Source organism: Apis florea, unplaced genomic scaffold, assembly GCF_048593485.1.
Source record: "Apis florea isolate Af1SG1 unplaced genomic scaffold, ASM4859348v1 contig_3585_pilon, whole genome shotgun sequence".
NCBI classification, from domain to species: domain Eukaryota; kingdom Metazoa; phylum Arthropoda; class Insecta; order Hymenoptera; family Apidae; genus Apis; species Apis florea.
This window is the reverse complement of record NW_028256788.1, coordinates 2,185,924-2,206,313: the sequence shown is the minus strand read 5'-3', so window position 1 is coordinate 2,206,313 and position 20,390 is coordinate 2,185,924. Positions and strand designations below refer to the sequence as shown.

The 20,390-nt window shown below is 37.7% G+C and overlaps 1 protein-coding gene and 1 long non-coding RNA gene across 5 annotated transcripts in view; one reads left to right on the top strand and one right to left on the bottom strand.

Annotated features, from left to right (window-relative positions):
* The window catches only part of rhea (Talin_middle and talin-RS domain-containing protein rhea), a 52,583-nt gene that overhangs the window by 29,202 nt on the left and 2,991 nt on the right, over nucleotides 1-20,390 (bottom strand). For 2 of the 4 annotated variants that reach the window (XM_031917106.2, XM_086914134.1), the window contains exon 2: nucleotides 12,083-12,205. The gene's annotated coding sequence lies outside the window, so the exon portion shown is untranslated. Of the gene's footprint in view, nucleotides 1-6,174; nucleotides 7,365-12,082; nucleotides 12,206-20,390 lie in introns of those variants that run through there. The other 2 variants (XM_086914135.1, XM_086914137.1) reach the window with 2 other exon arrangements.
* LOC147656604 (uncharacterized) lies at nucleotides 13,982-15,357 on the top strand. The gene is made up of 3 exons (XR_015294117.1): nucleotides 13,982-14,518; nucleotides 14,843-14,953; nucleotides 15,010-15,357. It is a non-coding gene; the product is annotated as an uncharacterized LOC147656604 (long non-coding RNA).

The following is a 20,390-nucleotide window of genomic DNA, read 5'->3' as shown; positions in this document are numbered from 1 at the left end:
TCACGTCTCTCTCTAAAAAAAAAATTTTCGCCCCCCAATCCTCGCCATAGCAACGACACGTGGGAGAGGAGCAGCCCCTGAAGCACGTAAACGGTCGAGCGTGTGACAACAGTGTGACGTGTCACGGATGATCAAGAATCCCGATAATTTAGCTCGAGGATCGGGGCAATGCCTGGTGGATTTCACGAATGGCGGCAGCGATACTACACAGCATCTACGGTATCTAATTGGAAATTGGGCTACTCCTCTGATCTACCCAGGATCGCGGAATGTCGGCTGCAGCGGACGACGATGGCCGCCTTCGTTTCCGGCTCCTCGTGCAAAGATAATTAACCATACCGGCCAAGCTGCACCACGCATTCACCTCCATCTGTCTCCCACCGGCCTCTTACTATCCACGCGCGAGGGACCACCTGGAAATTCTGACGTCGTTTGCAATGGGACGAAAAAGAGATGAAAGATTAACGTTTCTAACCCCTTTTCCTACAACACTCGTGGTAAGAAATTTGGGTACAAAGAGGGGTACCAAGAAATCGAAAGTCGGAGTAGTAGGACAAGGGGTTAAGCATCTTATCAATCTCCTTCAAATTAGCTCGACGAAGTCTGGGCAGATGCTCGAAATGTAGAAAAAAATGTGATATAGATAGATTTGCTTTCAGCTTTTGTGGAGATAAACAATGATCCTTTTTGTATATATTATAAATCTATTATAAATGAGAATTTCAAAACTATATTTTATAAATAACATAAAATTACAGAGAGCTAAATCTCGATTGGAAAAATTCATTCCACGAGTCTGACTCGTGATGAAGATTTCGGCTCAAACGTGGGACTCGTTTGAACTAAACATCACGAGATTCGTGGAATGAATTTTTTCAATCGAGATTCGTAGTTCTTCGGTACGCCACGAGATCACGATTGTTATAATCCACGTTGCAAAATGCCCAACCATTTGGGCCTGGATTTCGTCGAGGTAAATGGTAAATCGAGAAGGGGTTAAATTAACCCTTTCGCTATTTTCTCGCTGAATGAAAAATGCGCTCGAGAAAGATGGTCAGCGGTCGCGTTTATTCGAGTTGCTTTGAAAAAAAAAATCGATGATAAAAACAAAATATCGATTTCCAGAGAAAGATACTCGATGCGCGATAAATCTAATCGCTCGTCATATCGTACGATACGCGACATCTTATGCACAGTGGTTGTAGCCGATTGTAATATCTCAGCGATATTTTATGCAGAGCGAGTCGGCTCTGTAATAAAGCGAAGGGATTAAAAGCATTGCTACATAAATTAGAAAAAAATATTAAACAATCAATAAAGTTGTGTAACTTAATTTTTACCATTGCTATCATTGCTTGTGTATGTAACCTTGTGTTATAACAGAAAATCTCCTATACCGTGTTATAATTATTCCCTACCAAAGAAATTCCTCTATTGCGATTATTCTATAAATTCCCTGGGGACAATTTCGAACAAGCGAACGCGTCGAGAAACGTATATAATCTCCCGTTCGAGAATAGCAATCTTAACCACTCGTATGTCGACACCGTACGTTTTACCATTCCATCGTGTCTTTATCCTTTACATTTTACTATTACAAATATATTCACATTATTATTACATTCTTGTTATATTAACTTGTTCCCTTTTAGTTTCTGCTTAAAATATGTTTGTACATGTAAGATAAAATAAATAAATAAAAGATAACGAAGATAATAAAAGATATATATAGATTTCCACTGACTAAAAGTTATATATTTATTTTAGTAAAGCAAATCAACCTGTAATATATTCCCAGAAAAATGTTTTCATTTTTGATGGAATATGAAAAAAAAAATTCCGAGTTGGTTATTGGCAACCTTCTTAAATATAAATACGAGTGCTATCAATACGATCTTTCCGTTCCCACTTCCGAGTTTTCTTTCTTGTAAAAGGGGAGGGGAGGGGTCCATCCGTTTTCTCTCCGTCGCTTGTATTATTATTCGATAGTCAATCGTCGTTCGGGACTTCGTTAGGCGCGGTGACAGCGATAAATACGCGCGAGTGACGTCCATGAATCGAGCGATGATTATATTTAACAGGCGGCTGTCACCGCGGCGAGCGAGGGAATTGAATCGAATATTACGAAGATTCGATAGATCTTCTTCCTTTGTCGGGTTTTAGGGCGGGTTTTTAACGGGCGGAATTTTTTTTCATATCGACAACTTTGATCCAAATATGTATGTGTATATATTTGTTTGTTTGTTTGTTCTTTTTTTTTTTTTTTTTTTTCTAATTCAAAAAATATTCTTCAGAATTTCACGGATCAAAGTGGAAACAGAATTGCTACACGTGCGAAAAGTATATAGAAAAAAGTAGAGATTATCGTAATTTAAATAGGACTACGGGAAATTCATGAAAAGATATTCATCTTCGAAATATTTTTCAAAACGTTCAACTTTGATCTGAAGCGTATATTATTCGTGAATATTCGCTTTCTTTTTTTTTTTTTTTTTTCCTTTTCAATTTAGAGATATTTTTGAAACATTGTGGAAATATTACGGAGGCACGCTTTAAACGCATAAAAATATAATTTCAACTGGGCCGTAACGGCGAGTAGTTTTAATATTGTAACGCGGATAATTGAAATACAATTTACGTTCGTAAAAATGTTCGTTTCGAATTTTATCTCGCTACGGCAAGTGTCGTGAAAATACGAGAGGCGAAAAAACAGAGAAGCCATTAACGCTTTACGACGGACATTTCCAATTTTAGAACTTGCGTTATCTGTCCTTTTCGACCGTTCGCATGTTCGACCGCAAGATTGAATACGTTTCCTGGCCAGCGTGAAGGTGTCGTGCCAAGGTACAACACGCGCATGAACTATGACCGTGTATCTTTTGTGCACACGCAAATATAGCAAACAATGAACAATAGAGACAATACGTTTGTTGTTTATCGCGTTATCTACTTATCAACTACTTTCGAATTTCTGCAGAATCTTGAAAAAAATATTCCAACGAGCGCGATAATTTTCTTTCTCGAAACAATGTGGAAAATAAAATATAGAAATTAAAAAAAGAAAAATTTTAAGCATTTCCACTCAACTATATTTACCATTGAAACTTTACAATCTTTTTATGGAAAAATTATGCATAAATAGAAAAATTTTTATCGCAATGGCGAAAAATGAACGTTCTGTTCTCGTTTTATTCTAAAAAAAAAAAAAAAAAAAAAAATTGGGAAGAAGAATTTGAAAGCTTCGAATGATAAAAGGATTCGATTTATGTAAAAAAGTTCTATTCTAAATGCGAGATTATTGCAGCTGCACCGTCGATCCCGCGGGAAAAAAGTACAATTATAGAAAGTTAGATCCCGTTAAACTATTCAACTTTTTCCACGTTGCGTTTTTTTTATCTCTCTCTCTCTCTCTCTCTCTCTCTCTCTCTCTCTATTTCCAAAAGAGATATGACCTGTTCTGGGTTTGCAAATGGAAAAGCTTATCGCTCGATTAAAGCTTCCATTAGCAGCCGTGAAATAAATCCTAAATGAACGATTGTTACTTTCTAAATAGTATAGTATATGTAAAAATCATGTTAAATGGAAGATATATTATTACTGCTGGATAGATCGATCTGTATAATCAAATATTCGTAACAGAATTCGTTTATAAGAATTTCAATTTTCGTAAAATAAAATCTTGTGCTGATTTTAGAGGGGCGTGACGTTTCGAAAGTGAAAAACAAAATTCACGAAAGCAAAACGCGCACGCGATGCATATTTTATAAAAGCTTTAACCTCTGCTCAAAATTCTCATTTAATTTTATAATACTCGGATCCATCGTGTTAATCACGTTCATTGTTTCATTCGTACGATAGAACAGATGGTGCGAAAATTTATTCAAAATAATATAATGAATTAAAGATTCGTTAATTAAATTTAAATTTCAAATTTGGAATATTATTGTATTTCCAATACGTTTCATATACGTAATAATAAATGTTTCCAATTTAAAAGGGAAAGCCATATCCTTAGAACAATATTTCCTTAAACGTAAATCAAATAAAAACGAAAAAAAACTTACGAAACTGCAATCTCAAAAAATCTCTCTCCAATAAAAAATTGAAAATCTCGAAAATACGAACCCGAGGGCATCCATCCCATATGCAACATCAGCCGCACCATCTGCACCATCGCACGCGAGCACCCTCGAGCCATCATCGATTGGCCTTGAACGTAGACAACACGATGTGGTCGTCGTCACAGGATCGAGACGAAGAAAAAAAAAAAAAAAGAAAGAAACGTTCACAGAAGCGGGCACCACAACAACAACAACACAACGTTCCATCATCGACTCGACCAATCACCGCTCTGCCGACTCAATCGCGCGCGCAATTCGAATCCGGTCCGCGAGCAGAGGAGCGATACGTGTTGACCGGCGATCGGAAACTGAACGCGGCTCGAGCGTGTGGATTGGGAATTCCAGCCCTCGAGTGGAGGGGAAGAAAGAGAAAATCCGCCGGGTGGGAGAAGGAATGGGACGAGAAAAGGGTCCTGGTGAATTCGCACCACCAGCCGGATGGCTTCTGCGCACTACTGCCCCAGTAACACACCCCCGCTTTAAAAAAAAGCGGCGCTGGAAAATTCGAACGACGCGCGAGCTGGAACAAATTCTTTCGAAAGAGGAGATTTAAGGGTTTAAGGAAGGCATTGTTTGTGGATGATGAGAAAGTAATTTTGAGCAATTGTCGATCGACAAAATTATGGATACTTTGAATATTTAGGAAAATTTTGATACGTTTCTTTTTTTTTTTTTTTTTTTTTTTCGAAATAATTATATGGCAAATCCAAAAACTCGTCAAACTTTACGCGAGAATTGGCCACATTTTGCGAGAAAGATTAATCGATAGTTGACACGGTTAATAACCGCTCGAAATTAGACTTTTCAACCTTCCCCCAAGAGCGCCACGTGAAACACAATACGTGGCATAATTGCGACTCGCCGAGCCACTAATTGGTCACAAAAGTATGGGGTTTCGATTTAAGCCCGCTGTTTAAATTTATCCGGAAGAACGATTTAATCGTGGTCTAAAAAATATATATACCACCCTCCTCTCTCTCCATTCGACGACTCCGGAGAGGGGGAGAAAAGTTGACCCTCGAATTATACTATCTTATTTCGAGACCTTCGAGATCGTCGGTTGCGATTCATCCCCCTGATAATTGAGTTCCCTATCTTGATTGTTTCATGGCAATCAATTGCTTTGTCCGGTTGAAAGAGTCTCGTTTGCTCGCTTGTTCGACAAACTTGTCCCATCGAATATGGATGGGAAAAGGTTTCGCCGCGATTTTGAATGTGCAACGATTTTTATTATTAGAGGCAATACGTTTACATTTAATTTTTTTATACAACTTTTAAATAGAAAAAGGAAAAATGAATTTCCTTTGAAACTATATCCTTGTTTGCTTATTTTTATTGTGTAAAAATTCACTTAAAATTTAAAAGTTAAGAAGAAAACTTTCAACTATCTAATATATATATGTATATATAAAGTGTACGTTGTAATTTTGTATACAATCAATACAATACAATACAATCCCTAGAAAATGAAATTTTTTCTCCAAAGCTGCAATTGAATTTTTTCAACACGAAGATAACACACGAATATCAGAAAAACAGAAATGCAATTAAAAAATCGAGAGATTGCGATTATATAATAATCAACGAACAAATATATATATATATATATTATAAATATCATAAATTTTTGATTAACGTCTGGTAACAAAATTTTTTTCATTAAGCTTTCACGAATAATTGATTTCAATCAAAATGCCCCCTCCCCCAACAAGAATAAAGTCTGCTACTCGATTAATAATTTTCAATAACCAAACATACACACAAACAAATTATTCACATTTAATAACACGTAACAAACGAAATTCAAATCACGCGGTGGACGGATGGAAAATTCGAATCGACCGATAAAAATTTCGAATCAACCTCGAATCAACCTCGACAACATGCTTAACCGTTGTTGAAAATGAAACGAAAATGAAATGAAAGAAGAGGGGAGGGGGGGGGAGAGAGAGAGAGAGAGAGAAAAAAAAAGAAAATAATCGATCGACAATTTACGCATGAGAAAAAAAAAACCGGGGACACGTGTTCACACACAACTGGTTCTCTTACTCACCGATCGAAACTCATGTTGCACTCGTTCATCTGGACTTCCATCCGGATTACAGAGTCTCTTCTTCTAAGTCGTTGATTCGACTTTCGAATGAACAAAACGGCACAAAGCGGCTCGTACAAACTTTTCTTTTCTATTATTTTTTCAGTAATTTTCTTTTTTTTTCTTTTTTCTTTTTTTTTTTTCTTCCACTTCTTCTTTGCGACGATCGCGTATTTATCTTAATTCAGAGTTTGAGAAGAGAGAAAGAAAGAGAGAGAGAGAGAGAGAGAGAGAGAGAGAGAGAGAGAGAGAGAGAGAGAGAGAGAGAATGAGCGCGTCGTTTGAAAATTTCGAACGAAAGAGAAGGATTTCTAGAGAGAAGAATAGGTTTAGGTTTCGATTAGAAGTTTCGAAAGGCACAGGAGAGGACGGACGAGGTTTTCGTCGAAATTTTGGTTAAAAATTCGTGAGGAGGGGGAGGAGGAGGGGACAATTAGAGGGAAGGAATTGTCAAGGAATGAAGTTTCAATGACACTTAAACTCGAATTAAGGCAACTGGTTCGCGCGCGGCGGGCATAAAATTGCCAATTCGTAAAAAGTAAGCTCGAAAGGTGAAGCGAAATTTTTTTTTTTTTTTCCCGATCGAAACGAGAGAGATTGCGCTCGATCGAATATGGAAAAAAGATCACAGTTTCGTTAAGGCTATGACTGACCGTCTCTACGAGAGTCACGAGAGGATCGTCGTTCGCGAGAAGAAGAAAATTAACGAAAGGAGAACGAGAGGAGGAGAGAAAGAAGGTGGAACGAAAGCGTTTCCTTATTGTCACCAGGTCGAATTTGGACGGCAATTTAAGGCACGGGAGATGTTTTCCGGTCGCGACAGCCCTGCGTTCTGCACCGATTAAATACGGCACTGAAATAAGTTACGTTCGAAATAAACGTGGCGATGATCAACACGGATGAACTTGAAAGAAATTTGCATTTTCTTTGGATTTGGGAACGAGAAAAGAATTGTTTCGTCTACGAAAATTATTACAAAGATGAAAATCGAAAAATTGAAAAAATTCAGGGTGAGTCTCTATTTCACAAAGCGTGTCGAGAGAATAAATAATCTGAAGAAATGAAAATTTGGTTACCTCCGAAAGATCCAAAGAAATCTCCAAAGACACTGAAACCGGCACCCAAACCGAAAAAAAAAAAAAAAGAAAGAAAAAAAAAAGGAAAAAGAAAAGAAAGAGTCAGAAAGAATTAAATAACGAATTCGAAAAGCTCGACTCACCCCCGAAACGAAAACCGATTTAGAAATTTAGAAGCGTATATAAATAAAACTTCAACAGATATGGAATTCTCGAATCGAGGATAAACAACAAGCGATAAAGAAATGAGAAACACGTGTAAAATAAAGGAAGGGAAGAAAGAAGAGGATAATGCGTATCGAGAGATTGAAAACTGAAGATCGAGTGAGAACTTTGTTGAACTCGTGATGTCGAGGGGATGATGCAAGGACGAGGACTAGGACGAGAACAAGGATGTTACCCCGACGGCTGTCGCCAAAGAAGTGATAGGTCTGCGGCCTTGCGCGCGGTACCCAAACCAAAGACACCACCGGAGAGGATGCACATGCGCAGTCGGGACTACGCGTGGATTGGTCGACGACGTTGCTTCGTAGTTTTCCTTCTATCCCCCCACTGAACTCGCTCGCATCCTGCAACCCCTCTTGGGCATCGCGTACACATGCGCGCGTACGAACAACACTGTTTGTTGAAATTTCAGTTAATAACAGTTGTCTTTCGACACCAATTTCATCGGGCTTTTTTTTCAACTTCGTTGGGATTGGAACGAAATGGGGAACGTATGATTTTCGGCGGTAATTTTTCGTTTGTTTTTCTTTTATTCATACGATACGATTGATGACGTTTTAATTAATGATAGTTGTTCTCTAGATAGCATCCGGATTGATATTGAAATTTTCTCCAATTTTTCATCCGTGTTCATTTAAATTGACGCGTTTGATATAAGAAATAAATTTAATTCGTAACAAACATTTCTAACCATCTTGCTTTCTTTCCTCTGTCAATTTCAACCATCAATCTACTCCGTGCTCTTATTGTTCGCGATTTGAATCATGCTCAACGCGTATCAAAACAAGGTTCTCTATCCAAGGATTCGTGCAAACAACAAGTCCACAAGTCCATCTCGGGATACGGTAATTGATCCGTGAAAGGATGAAACGTGGCTTCGGTGGGAAATTTTCATAACAATTTCGGTAATTTTCTTGGGGCCGAATTTAAATAAGCGAGGGCACAAAAGGTCCGGCGAGAATCGAGCCCTATCAGATGAGGGGGCGCAAAGGAATGGTAATGCGAGTTCACAGAGGAGGGAGGTCGGGCGTCGAGGGGGTGGAAGAGCGTGTCACTCAGGAGCACGACGTGTAAGAGAATGGTCACTATCCCAGGGGGTGAATTGAGATGTACAGGCGATTTATGCAGCGGCATTTTCGTTCGGGTGTCAGCCAGCTGACCATTTTGAATGCTTGCAAAACACCTTGCACCCAAGATCTACCTTTTCCTAATAATCGACATTCTTCTTTTCCTCTCCTTTTCCTATTTCTTCTTTTTTCTTTTCTTTTTATTCAATTTTTCAATTCGTGCGAAATTTATACATAATTACAAAAATAACGACGATGATTTAACAATTAATTCGTTGGATTATTTATCAATTTATCGATATATCATTTATCACGATTATCAAAATTATTAATAACTTTGTCCTCTGCTTGCTTTGGTTAAGCAATTTAAACGAAAGCCAAGGAGATGTCACGATCACAAGGGGGTGATTCACCCTTCCAAAAGGGCCAAAAATGAATTAGTTCCAGGGAAGTGGAGAAGATTGAACCGGTATAATATTATTCGCGAATGCGGTAAAGCCTGTTTTATCTCTTCCTCGTGACGCGACAATTCGATCATCCCCGAATTATTACTAATCTTGCTAACCAACTAGAAAATGAATCCTGCAATTTTCCATTGGAGCAATAAATTCTACATAACATACGTTAAAAAAAAGAAACGAATCTTTCGAAATCGATCGCAAAACATTGAGTGAGAAATTTCAAATAATTTCTCTCCAAATTTAATTATCGATTAGATAAGAAAATATTAAATCGATAATTGAAAAAAAAAAAAAACCCAGGAAACGACGAAAATGGAAAGGAAATTCCGAGCAAATAAGCGAGTAAAAGCGATGAGGTTTCGCTATCGAAACACGTTTAAAGGAGCCGCAAGGTGGCCTGAAACAATTGTGAAACACAGGGACAGGAGGGTGGATACGGTTTATTCTGTTAGCGAAAGGGGATAAGGAAGAAGAAGGAGGAGGAGGAGGAAGGGAAGAGGGAAAAAAAGAGCGGTTATACACCGAGCGGTTTCCTTCAGGGACAAGGCTAAGAACCCCACTGCGAGTATCCCTTTTTCCTTCGGTTTTTGTTCCCTCCTTCCGTCTCTCCTATTTTCCCGATTGGTCCATCCCTCTCTCTCTCTCTCTCTCGCCCATCAAGCCTTATCGTGGCGGCGTCAATCACTCTGTTCGGTGTACGGGGTCCAACTTATCGTTCGATTAATCGCACCGACAATGCGCCTGTCGACCCAACTTACCCACATGGCCCACCCGTGACTTCTGATGCAAAATTTCGAAACTGGTCCCTTTTCCTTCGAATCGATCGATCCACACCGTCGATCGATCGATTCGAAAAATAGAGAAAGTTGAAAAAGGAAGAATAGAATTTTTTTAAAAAGCCAGCTTATTTACCGCCCTCGAGGAATGTTGAAAAATTTCGTCTATCGAGTTCTTCGAATGGATAAAGAAGAAGGGGGAAAAGGAAGGAAGGAAAGGAAGGAGAGAAGGAAATGCAGAAGTTGGACGGTTACGTAAACTGGGCAAGTTGGAATTGCTCGTCAGCAAAGGCGGTGTTGTATGGATCAGAGAGTCGGCGCGGTAGTTGTTCGTCGGTGGACGAGTTTGTACAACAGCTCGTATCATCGGCGCCAAAATGTCTGGGCCATTACCATTGGCTGCTTGTTCGAACCCCTGTCGAGATTCGCGTTATTCAAACTGGTGTCCTTGCGCATCGCGATAAATCAATGTGTCGAATCGTGTCGGCCCTGTTAACGGCCAAATTACCGCCTCGCGAGTTTTTTTTTTTTTTTTTGAAATTTCTAGCTACTTTCGAATTATTTTTCAAGATTCCCTTTTTCCCAGAGGAAACGAAATTTAATACTTTTTCATCATTCGGACAGATATATTTTCTCAGGAGTATCGCGATCTGATTAATTTTGATTTGTTGATTCGAATAAATTCGAATATTTGTTGCAACGCAGAATTTAAATTTCCAAGAATTTATTCTCTCCGATTTAATAATAATCTGAATCGCAGCAACAAACGTTTCACAATATTTTTCGTTTAATTGAGACGGCGCGGAATCGAAATGGATAAAAAATTTTTCTTCGAGTAGTTTGGCAAGCGTAGAAATTTAATAATCATTGTTAAAAAAAAAAAAAAATGAAGAAACGCTTCCTCGGCGGAATATTAACATCTTTCTATCTAAGTAATAAATAAAAACCGATTTATCACCGAGATTTTAAGACGGCACGGGGAGGAGGAAATAAATGCAACGCACGTCGAAAGTTGTTGGCTGCACAGCTCGACAGATGCGTAGATTACGAAGAATAAAGATAATTCAACGAGATACGAAGGGGAATCGGAATCACCGGATATATTCGAGTTTTGCAACGCCTCGTTCGAGACCTAGTTGATTTTATGAAAGGTGATTGCGTGAAAAATTCGATCGTGTATGAATGGATACCCACGATCGATAAAATTCTTGCCGATTCTTATTGCCGACAAACTATTTGTCACGCATCGCGATTTATAAAAGATTTCAATATTCGATAAGTTCAAATGGGAATTATTTCGTCGTGCAAATTTTGTAAATTACTCTTAACAACAAGAAATATCGAACGATCGCCAGATGTCGCTTCCTCCCTTTTCAAAAAAAAAAAAGGAATCGTCAAACGCCAAATGGAATGAAGTTCTAAATAGTTCTAAAAAATAACGAACCCTTCTTCTCTTTTTAATCCTTCCCCCCCGTTTCCATCCAAAATTTCAATTTCCTCCAAGAATTTAATCTAACGAAACTCGTCGATGCTCCACCTGCATTTCACCCTCCCCCCTCCCATACCCGAATATACAACCCGCCACCCAAATTTCCATTCATCGCGAGAAAAAAGAATTCAAACTTGACACCTTTCTTGAAATCACCGTTAATTTCGAGAATTTCCATCATGCGTAATATTAACGATTCCCGAGAAGAGAAACCCGATGAAAATTTTATATAGAAATTAACCCGTTTATTCTCATAAACGATCGAGAAAAAACCGACGGAAATTTTACGTACATTAACAACTTTTTCAATCGTCCGCGAAAAAATTCGAATTTTTTGGCAAAATTTCCATTTCAAATCGAAAAGAAAAAAGGTGGCATCCCTCGAACGTGTGAGGATAAAATGGAAGGAAATTCGCGTAAAAGGTGAGGAGAGACCCTTCGGCCATCAGCCGGATGCCTATTCAAATTTTACGGCCCATATTTGCCGCGATTAACTATCGCGTTTTCGGGCTTATGGGGCCAGAAGTATTCCATATTGGGCAAGGGAAGGATCGTTTCTCGCGGAATAAAGATAAATTCGTGGACCCGATGCCTGGAGGGGAGGGGGTGGTAGGGGCAGGGGTGAGTTTATGGGATGGGGGACACTTTCACAATTCCGCGTGACTCATAGATCGAGAGGAGAGAGGAGGAGATCCTTTACGAGGATCGAAACGACGAGAAAGCGAGGCAACCGATTTGCAAATCGGCCACTCGATATATCGGCGAGTTTACTTACAGTTTAAGTCGTTCCTTTCTTGCTAGATATATATATATATATATATACACGCTTCGTTCTTCTCTCCAGCGCGTGCGTTCTCTCGAGGAGGAGGATATTCTTTCTCTCAGCCGCTTCTGAAAACTGAGAAAAAAAAGGGTTAGTTTTCCTTTTTTCCTTTTTTCGATTATTATTATTTCTCGCGTGAGATTTTCTCGCTCGATCCTTGAACGTGATGATTCGAAACGACAAAGTGTTTTCCATTTCCGTCTTTTTTTTTTTCTCGAAAGAAAATATTTGTAATAGAGATTTGTTCTTCGAGACGGAGTGTTAAACGCTAATTAATTAAACCATTATTAAAAATCGTAATACACGTGTCACGAGAAATGAGGAAATTATTTTTACATCACATCGATAGAATTCTCCCGACTCCACGCCAATGCATCCAGGTTTAGATACAAATATGAAAATAAAAATATGCTTGTGAAAAATAGCCGTTCCCTTCCAAATTGACCGATCAGACTCAGCACTCATCAATGAACGGTACCTTTAGAATCGAATCGTCGCAAATCATTTTCTTTAATAATATCGAAAATGCGAGGGAATGTGTACACAATTCTTCCTTCAACTCTTACTTATACTCGAGTAATCGATCTATCGCGCGGTCTGTCATATTTGAAATTCAAAGTTGGCGCGCGCGGGAAAAAACGCGGCCAGAATTTGAATAACAGAATACACTGAATTATTCTTTACCGGGGCAAAAGACAGAGAGAGAGAGAGAGGGGGAGAGAGGGGAAATTATATCGATATAATAAAGTCGAGCATTTATTCTCGAAGGGGAAAATAAGAAGGAAAGGGTATAAGAAAATTTTTTTCCTCCCGGATGCGAAGGAGAATCCACGGCGCGCGACAGAGGAAGAGAAATGAAAAGGGAAGGAGAAAAAGTATCGATGGCGGAGAGTTTACGGATCGGGTGAAATGTCAGAGGGCCAAAGGAACTCCATTTTAGCGAGCAGCTAGACAACAGGCGAGACGGCGCCAACGAGATTTTCGCAAAATTCAGCTCGCCCCAAAAGCAAATATCCGCAATGTTTATACAAACGCGACGATTATATTTGAACTTATTTTTAACCTCGGTTAATTACTTTATCCGTCGAGCGATCGTTTCAAAAATATATCCTTTTAATAAAATCAAAAAAAAAAAAAAAAAAAAGAGATTTAAAAATTTCAATACGAAATTTCCACGGGCAAAAAAATTTCCACGTTCAAAATTTGCTCAAAGTTTGTGCGAATGTACGAGCTGTAAAAATCTCTCTCTCAAAAAAAGAAAAGGAAAAAGAAGAAGAAGAAAAGGGTGGAAGGAGGAGGAGAAGGGTGGAGGAAGGTTGAAGAGAGCGAAGGGGGGTGGGTGCTGGCGGCGTTATGGCGGGCGCCGGGGGTGGCGCCGCGACGCTTTGGCGCCTTCCACAGCGCCGAGACGCTCCGCTGATGCTGGCTCCATGTACCAACACATCTGAAACCCCCTGGCGTCGATCCCTCCCCTCCGCGTACTTGAATCTACGTGCGGCCGCAACGACACCTCGACATTCTATTTCTCACGTGTGCCTTCTCTCCTCTTCTCTATCTTTTGGGTGCACGCGACCAAGGTGCTCGCGGTAGAAAATCGGAATAAATTCATTTTTCACCCTGGTCGATGGACCGTGGCGGCTTTAACTTTTTGCAACGATCAACCCCTTCGTTTCGAGATCTTCCTTTCGTTAAAACGCTTCCCTCTATCTCTAACGAAGGACAAGAATCACTCACACGCTCGATCGAACGCGCACACGAATAATCTACTCGAACAATCTATAAATTTTAAACGCGATCGTCGTATTCATCATCGCTGGTGGCGCTTCCACGCGTTGCAGCGAAAAAGAAGCGAAAAGACGAGAGAACGATCGTGGCGGAACGATACCGCGATAAACGCCCTCTTGGGGCCGTCGTAAAAAAAAAAGTAAAAAAGGACGGGCGCGAGAGACAGAGACAACTAATAAAGCCGGTGGACTCGTAACGCAACGTTAATCTTATAACGCGGGCTTGCTGCACGCGTATAATCTCACGGAATCTGGCCAGAGCTTGCTAAATCCGATCGATCGTCCCGTTCTCCATCGATCCCTCTCCCCCCTACCACTCTTCCTCCTCCTCCTCCTCCTCCCCCCCCCCCTCTGGAATGTCTTGCGCGTTTCCGCGAAATTTTGCGATTAATGGGTCGGCTTTTCGAAACCTACGATCAATAGACGATCTCTCGATAGACTGCAATTTCATTGTTGATTCTGGTCTCTCTGGTCTCTATACGGTCTCAGAGGTTGGTTAAAATCAGCCTGGAAATTCGAATCGACTAGCTTTTCGCGGAGTTTAAGGACCCTTGAGGGAGAGTTACCGGATCAAATTGGTGGAAAAGGTTGTTTCGCGGTTACGGTGAGCGGGTAAAATTGTACGGGCGATCTATCTACCGTTAAAGGGTATTGTTTCCCCTCCCTCCCTCCCTCCCCCCCGGCTCTTGGATAAACGGGGATAAATTTTTTAATCTTGTTACATACATTCCACATCTCGTAGATCCTTGTCGCTCTTTACTTATCTTTGGATCGAATTATCTCCTGTTATGTTATATTTATTATTCGTCGATTTGCACGAATCTCTCGAATCGCGCGTAATTTTTAATCGTCTCGGTCGAAACCGGGTCGGGTGGAAAATTTTCGAACAACGTGTGCTCGCTTTTCGTTAAATTCTATTAAATTTCAGGGCAAATTTCGCGAATAATTTTCGTGGAAGGGGAAAACGGAGTGAGAAAGAGATCGTCGTCGCTTCCTGGATCGAAACGTCAGCTGGGACTGTTCCACCGCACGATCCGCGGTAAAATCGTCTAATAAGTTGGGTAAACAAGGAATCATTGTTATTTTTATGTGCAGCGCATGGACCTCCATTGAATCGATGACACGTAGTGGAAAGGTACTTGGGATGAATGTACGGATAATCCATTAGACGCCGTTGTAACCTAAAACCGGGCAAACAAGGGTGATCTCTTGGATTAAAGAGAGGGAGGACGGATGGACCGTGGATGAACGAACTCCGTGGGGAAGAAAAATTTGTAACAAAGTCGGCGTGGGTGAACAGGTGAGCAACGATGGGAACTGATAAACGTCAGAAACGGAGGATTTCGATAACCGACAAGACGATTTGCAAAATTTTCTTTCGTATTATGGAAGTTTATGTGAAATATTTTCTGAATAATTATTATTGAAATGTGACAATAAAAATGGTAGTTTTCTCTCTTCGACGCGACCTACGAATATTATTAATTTCTGAGATTTATATAATCGTTACGTATAATTTTCAAGACATATTCTCTTTCTCCTCCTCTTTTCGATCGTCGAGATGACGATACGTTTTCGTTCAAACAATTTCCTTCTTTTCTTCAATTATTTATGATTATTTATTTGTTTCAGCATCGTTTAAAGTGTTACGAACGTAACTGTTTCTATTATTATTCAAATATTTCAATTAATTCTGATATCATTAGTTGTCGATGATCCTCGATGGTCGTCGATAATTATTGTTACTACGGTAGTCAAGATACGAAAGAGATTACATGTAAACATACATCATAGTAGTGCTAAAAAAAAGAGTTATCTTTGAACTCGATTAATACACCGATTTTTTTTATTTGATCTTGCAAATGTACTTTTGCATTTTAAATAACGATCGAACATGTAAAATTCATCTGCGAAACGTTTGTATTTACGTCTGAATTGATTTACATGCACCGCAAATGCATTCCTTTAAGTCTAATCGAAAAAGCAATTAGCCGGAAGTCTTTGCTCCTACTTAATTGCGTGGATAGATGGCCGTAGTATAAACATTAATTAAAAAATATCGAATATTTTAACTTAATCGATAATTTTCATTGTCATTGTCGGCTTAAGTGAAACACTTGGAGCACGAAGAAAAAATTGGAAAATTAATTTATTAAATTATTATATAAAGATAAAGAGAAATGTATGAGTAATATATCGAAGTATTTGATGATATGAATTACACGAAATTTTTATTCGTTTCATTATCGTTTCAATTATTTTCATTGCATTTTATGATTTTTTATATATATATATATTGCCATCAATAATATAAATTATTACACATTAATTCTTCTGTCGAAGGATTACAAGTATTTACACAAAAATACGAAAGAACCATTCCGGTGTAAAATGAAATATTTTGATCGTTATAATAATTATAAAATAAAATTACTCGGAAAAATAAATAATTCGAGGAATACGATAGTTGCAAATAATGATGCAGGTATATTCAATACGTACGATGCACGCGAGTTTCGATCGTTGGATCTGTCACAGAAAAATGAATCTCACCGAACTTGCCACGATAGAGTCATAATTTACGTAACCGTACGAGTAAAAAATGTGAAAAATCGAGAACAGATACAAATATATCTGACGACGATTACCAAGTTTACCGAGTAAAAACGAAACGAAAGTAAAAAAGGAGAACTTGCGATTCGTTTCCATTAATTTTCCTATTTGAAGAAGCAATTTTGACAAATACTTATTGCAAATTTGTCCTTATCCACTTCGTAATATCAAGCAATAATTTACGATACATAAATTCGTATAACTTCGAAACTTTATATTCTGCAACGACAATTAAACAATTATTGCTTCCTTTATCTATTAGGGAAGGATAATTTGACACGATCCGAAGCATCTTTTATTCGCTTCACGCGATAAACAACAAAGAAGCAACAAAGTTATTATAATTCATAAAATTCAGTTTCTGGAATTTTATTAAAGTATGATCCTCGTTTTGTAATTTAAAAGTTCCGAGTATAAGAAAATAAATATTCGACGACAACGACATCTACGAAACAACATTGCATTTTTATTCCAAATAAGGCAATTCAATGGAACAATCGTATACTTTTAAATAAATTCCTTGGCAGCGTAATGTAGCAGAAAAAGTAACGAGACATGCCGTTGTTTTGCTATGCATAAAAAGCACAACAGAGATTGTGCATTCGTGATTAACAGCGCCTCTCAAACAACGTGTTAAAACCGAAATAAACTATACTCCTTTTGCCTTTCTTCCAGTGCCCTCTCGCGCAACAATTTGTCAACTAATAATATTGAAGTGTTCGTCATTGATATAAGACAATCTATTAGGTAAATATTATGATTTGTAGAATTTTATAATATCAATATTATGCAATTTAAATCAGATTCTATCATATCAAATATATATTATTATATTTTATCAGTTATTAAAATATATATAAAACGTTTTAGAAACGTCATTTAAGATAATAGAATAAAAAATATTAGATTAGTGTTTAGTGGATAAGGAAGTGGAAAGGATAAGGTATTTCTAAGGCAATTTGAGGTTATGTTATGTCCTTTTGCGAATCGATGATATTACTGTCATCTTATATTAACATGACATATAAAAACGATCGATACAAGTGGCGTTAATTAGCACACTCAAATGTAACAAGACGTATAATTGGCAAATGTTCGTTTCGTCTCAATGTCGTTTACCAATCAACATAATGATCCCGTAACGAAGTCGTTTGTTTCCTTGAAGGGAAACGAAGCCACAGAAAGGAAATAAATCTGGCGGGGAAAAGATACAAATAAATGACCGTGAAATTGCATGATTATCCAAAATTACCCCGGTACCTTTCGCGTTACTACTGAAAATATTTGATGACACGCGTCAACTCTCCTAACCTAACCTATTCACTCGATAGTAATATTTAGTTATTTCTCCAAATAGTGTTCATAAAAACACGTGAATCGTGACCAATCAACGTTGAAGAATTTTAGTTCCTTAAATATTTATAACTTAAGTACAATGAATTCTAGCAAATTTGTTATGCATACTCGTTCCATTTTTTTTTTCTTTTTCTTTTTCTTTTCTTATAACGCTTACAAAGATTTGCATTTTTCGTGTCAATAATTATATGAAAATGACCAAGTTAATTATACATTTCGTGTCGAGACATTTTATGTATCTTTGCATATATGTATCTCGAATATTGAATATTAAAATACGATATTATTAAAACAACCGTTTTATATTTGGCTTTATTTCATTGAGTATAAGAAATAATTTCTAGAAAAAAAAGTTAACAAAAAAATATTGAAACATCTCCGGAGAATATATTTAATTTTAGATTTTACAAATATCGAATAATACGATAAAAATAATAATAATTTAAAATTTTCATACGATGCTACATTCTCTACGGTATCTTTGTATTATCTCGATATATTATTCGTATCAAACACGATTTTAATAATTATTTTTTGCGTTTATTCAAATGTATAAAAAATTTCTCAAATATTTGTATAAAATAAATTTATATATATCTCGTTTCAGATGCGTGAAAATTTCATAAATTTCGTAGAATAATTTTTATTTTATTCCATCAACCTGAATCTAACGTTACAACACAGAATGATATAATTGAGGGCTGGCTACATTATTAGAGAACCTTGTAACAGATTATGCACTTTTTTAGCTTTCGAATATCGATTCGGATAACGTTCTTTGTAAAAGTGAGTTACAGCAACGGCATTGCTTCAAAGTAAGGATCACGATCACGTACTCTCAGATTAGGATATCTGAATACGTTACAACGGAATGATTAGTGGTATAAGTTGTTACGTTAATGCAAAGAATCTTAAGAAAGAAAGAATAGATGCTAATAGTCCTATCTTCGTTTACCAATGCATTCTAATCAAATGCAAAAAGAAAAGGTCGATAGTGCAAAGCTAGAGATAATAACAATGACAGGAAGCAAATTATGACATTATGGTTATAAATATGTAAAGAGTAGAAACATCGCTCTAGAAAATATTTCTCCATTTTTGAAAAAAGAAAAAAAACCGGTGCAGCTATTAAGAAAAATTAACAACACAAAATATATATAACATCCGTTCAATTTTATACTAAAATTATTCAAAATTGTTCAAAGAAAACCTAACCTAACTCTTCTTCTTTCTTCGGATATTTCTTTAATCCGTGTACAATTTTAATACGATTCCATTTTCTTTTCCCCCCAAAGAACTGTCAAAATTTTTTTTTATATTAAACATTCAAGAATTCTCAACTCTTGAGAATTGATCTCGAGGGTGTTTTTCCAACGGGCAGGATGCGAAACGTGATATTTTTGAGCTAAATTTCGCCAAGTCGATGACGAAATCGAATTCATTACGCATAATATGTGGCCGAGAAGGATGCAGCTCCATTACGTTCTTCGCGGAAACACGTGTAACAACCCTTTTAGTTACATTACACACATTATATATCTATAGTCACTGTACGCATTTCGTGCCCGAAGAACGCACTATTTTCATCCATCCATGTGTTCCATCCACGACACACGCGTATATCTATTTATACGCCTCGTACACCGGAACTCTGCTTTCCAGACGCGTGTGTTTTGGCTAACTTGTGAGTCACTGTCGTAGCAGAAGGAAATCGATGATCGCGAATTGTGGGGTAGAGTTTCCTTAACCTTTGCAAATCCAGATATTCTATTCTCGCTGTAAAATGACATCGAACATCTCGTTATATCATCCCACAGTTTGATTAATCTAACGTGTAAGGTTAATGCACTTTATTACGCGTTGCATAACAACTTGATCCGTTGACTAATCGTTCACTTGGCTAGAGCTCTCTTTGTTATCAACTGGGTTAAAAGGAACTAGGTGAATGATGAATATTTCGCCGACGAGGAACACGCAAGATTCGAAGTTGAAATTTTTTTTATTCGAAAAAAGAGAAAAAAAAAGAAAGAAAGAAAGAAAGAAAGAATGGAAAATTTGAAAAGGCAGGGTAAAAATGGAAAATTTGAAAAGACATTCACCATTCGCGCCATTTAATAAAATATGATCGATAATCAGCGCTTATAATTCCGTTTATTTTATTTTTGGCTTTTGTTTGCACCGGTTCGAACGTTTGCACGAATCGAACGAAAGCATAAATTTAGTTTGCTCGATTCATTCATTCGTTTCCAGCGTTAAGCAAACCAATCGCATGAAATAAATTGAACGCGCGGCCATTAAGGTTATAGGAGTTATCGTAATCGACGGAATAATAATAATTAATTCATGAATGATAGTGTTCATCGGTAATAATAACAGTAATTTGCGATTTTTCTACGAGTATTCTGTATTCGTAAAAAAAAAAAAAAAAAAAAAAAAACCCGAGTTGCGTACGAGTGATGCCATCGACACTTGGAAAATAAGGAAACTTCTGTAAATATGAAATTTAT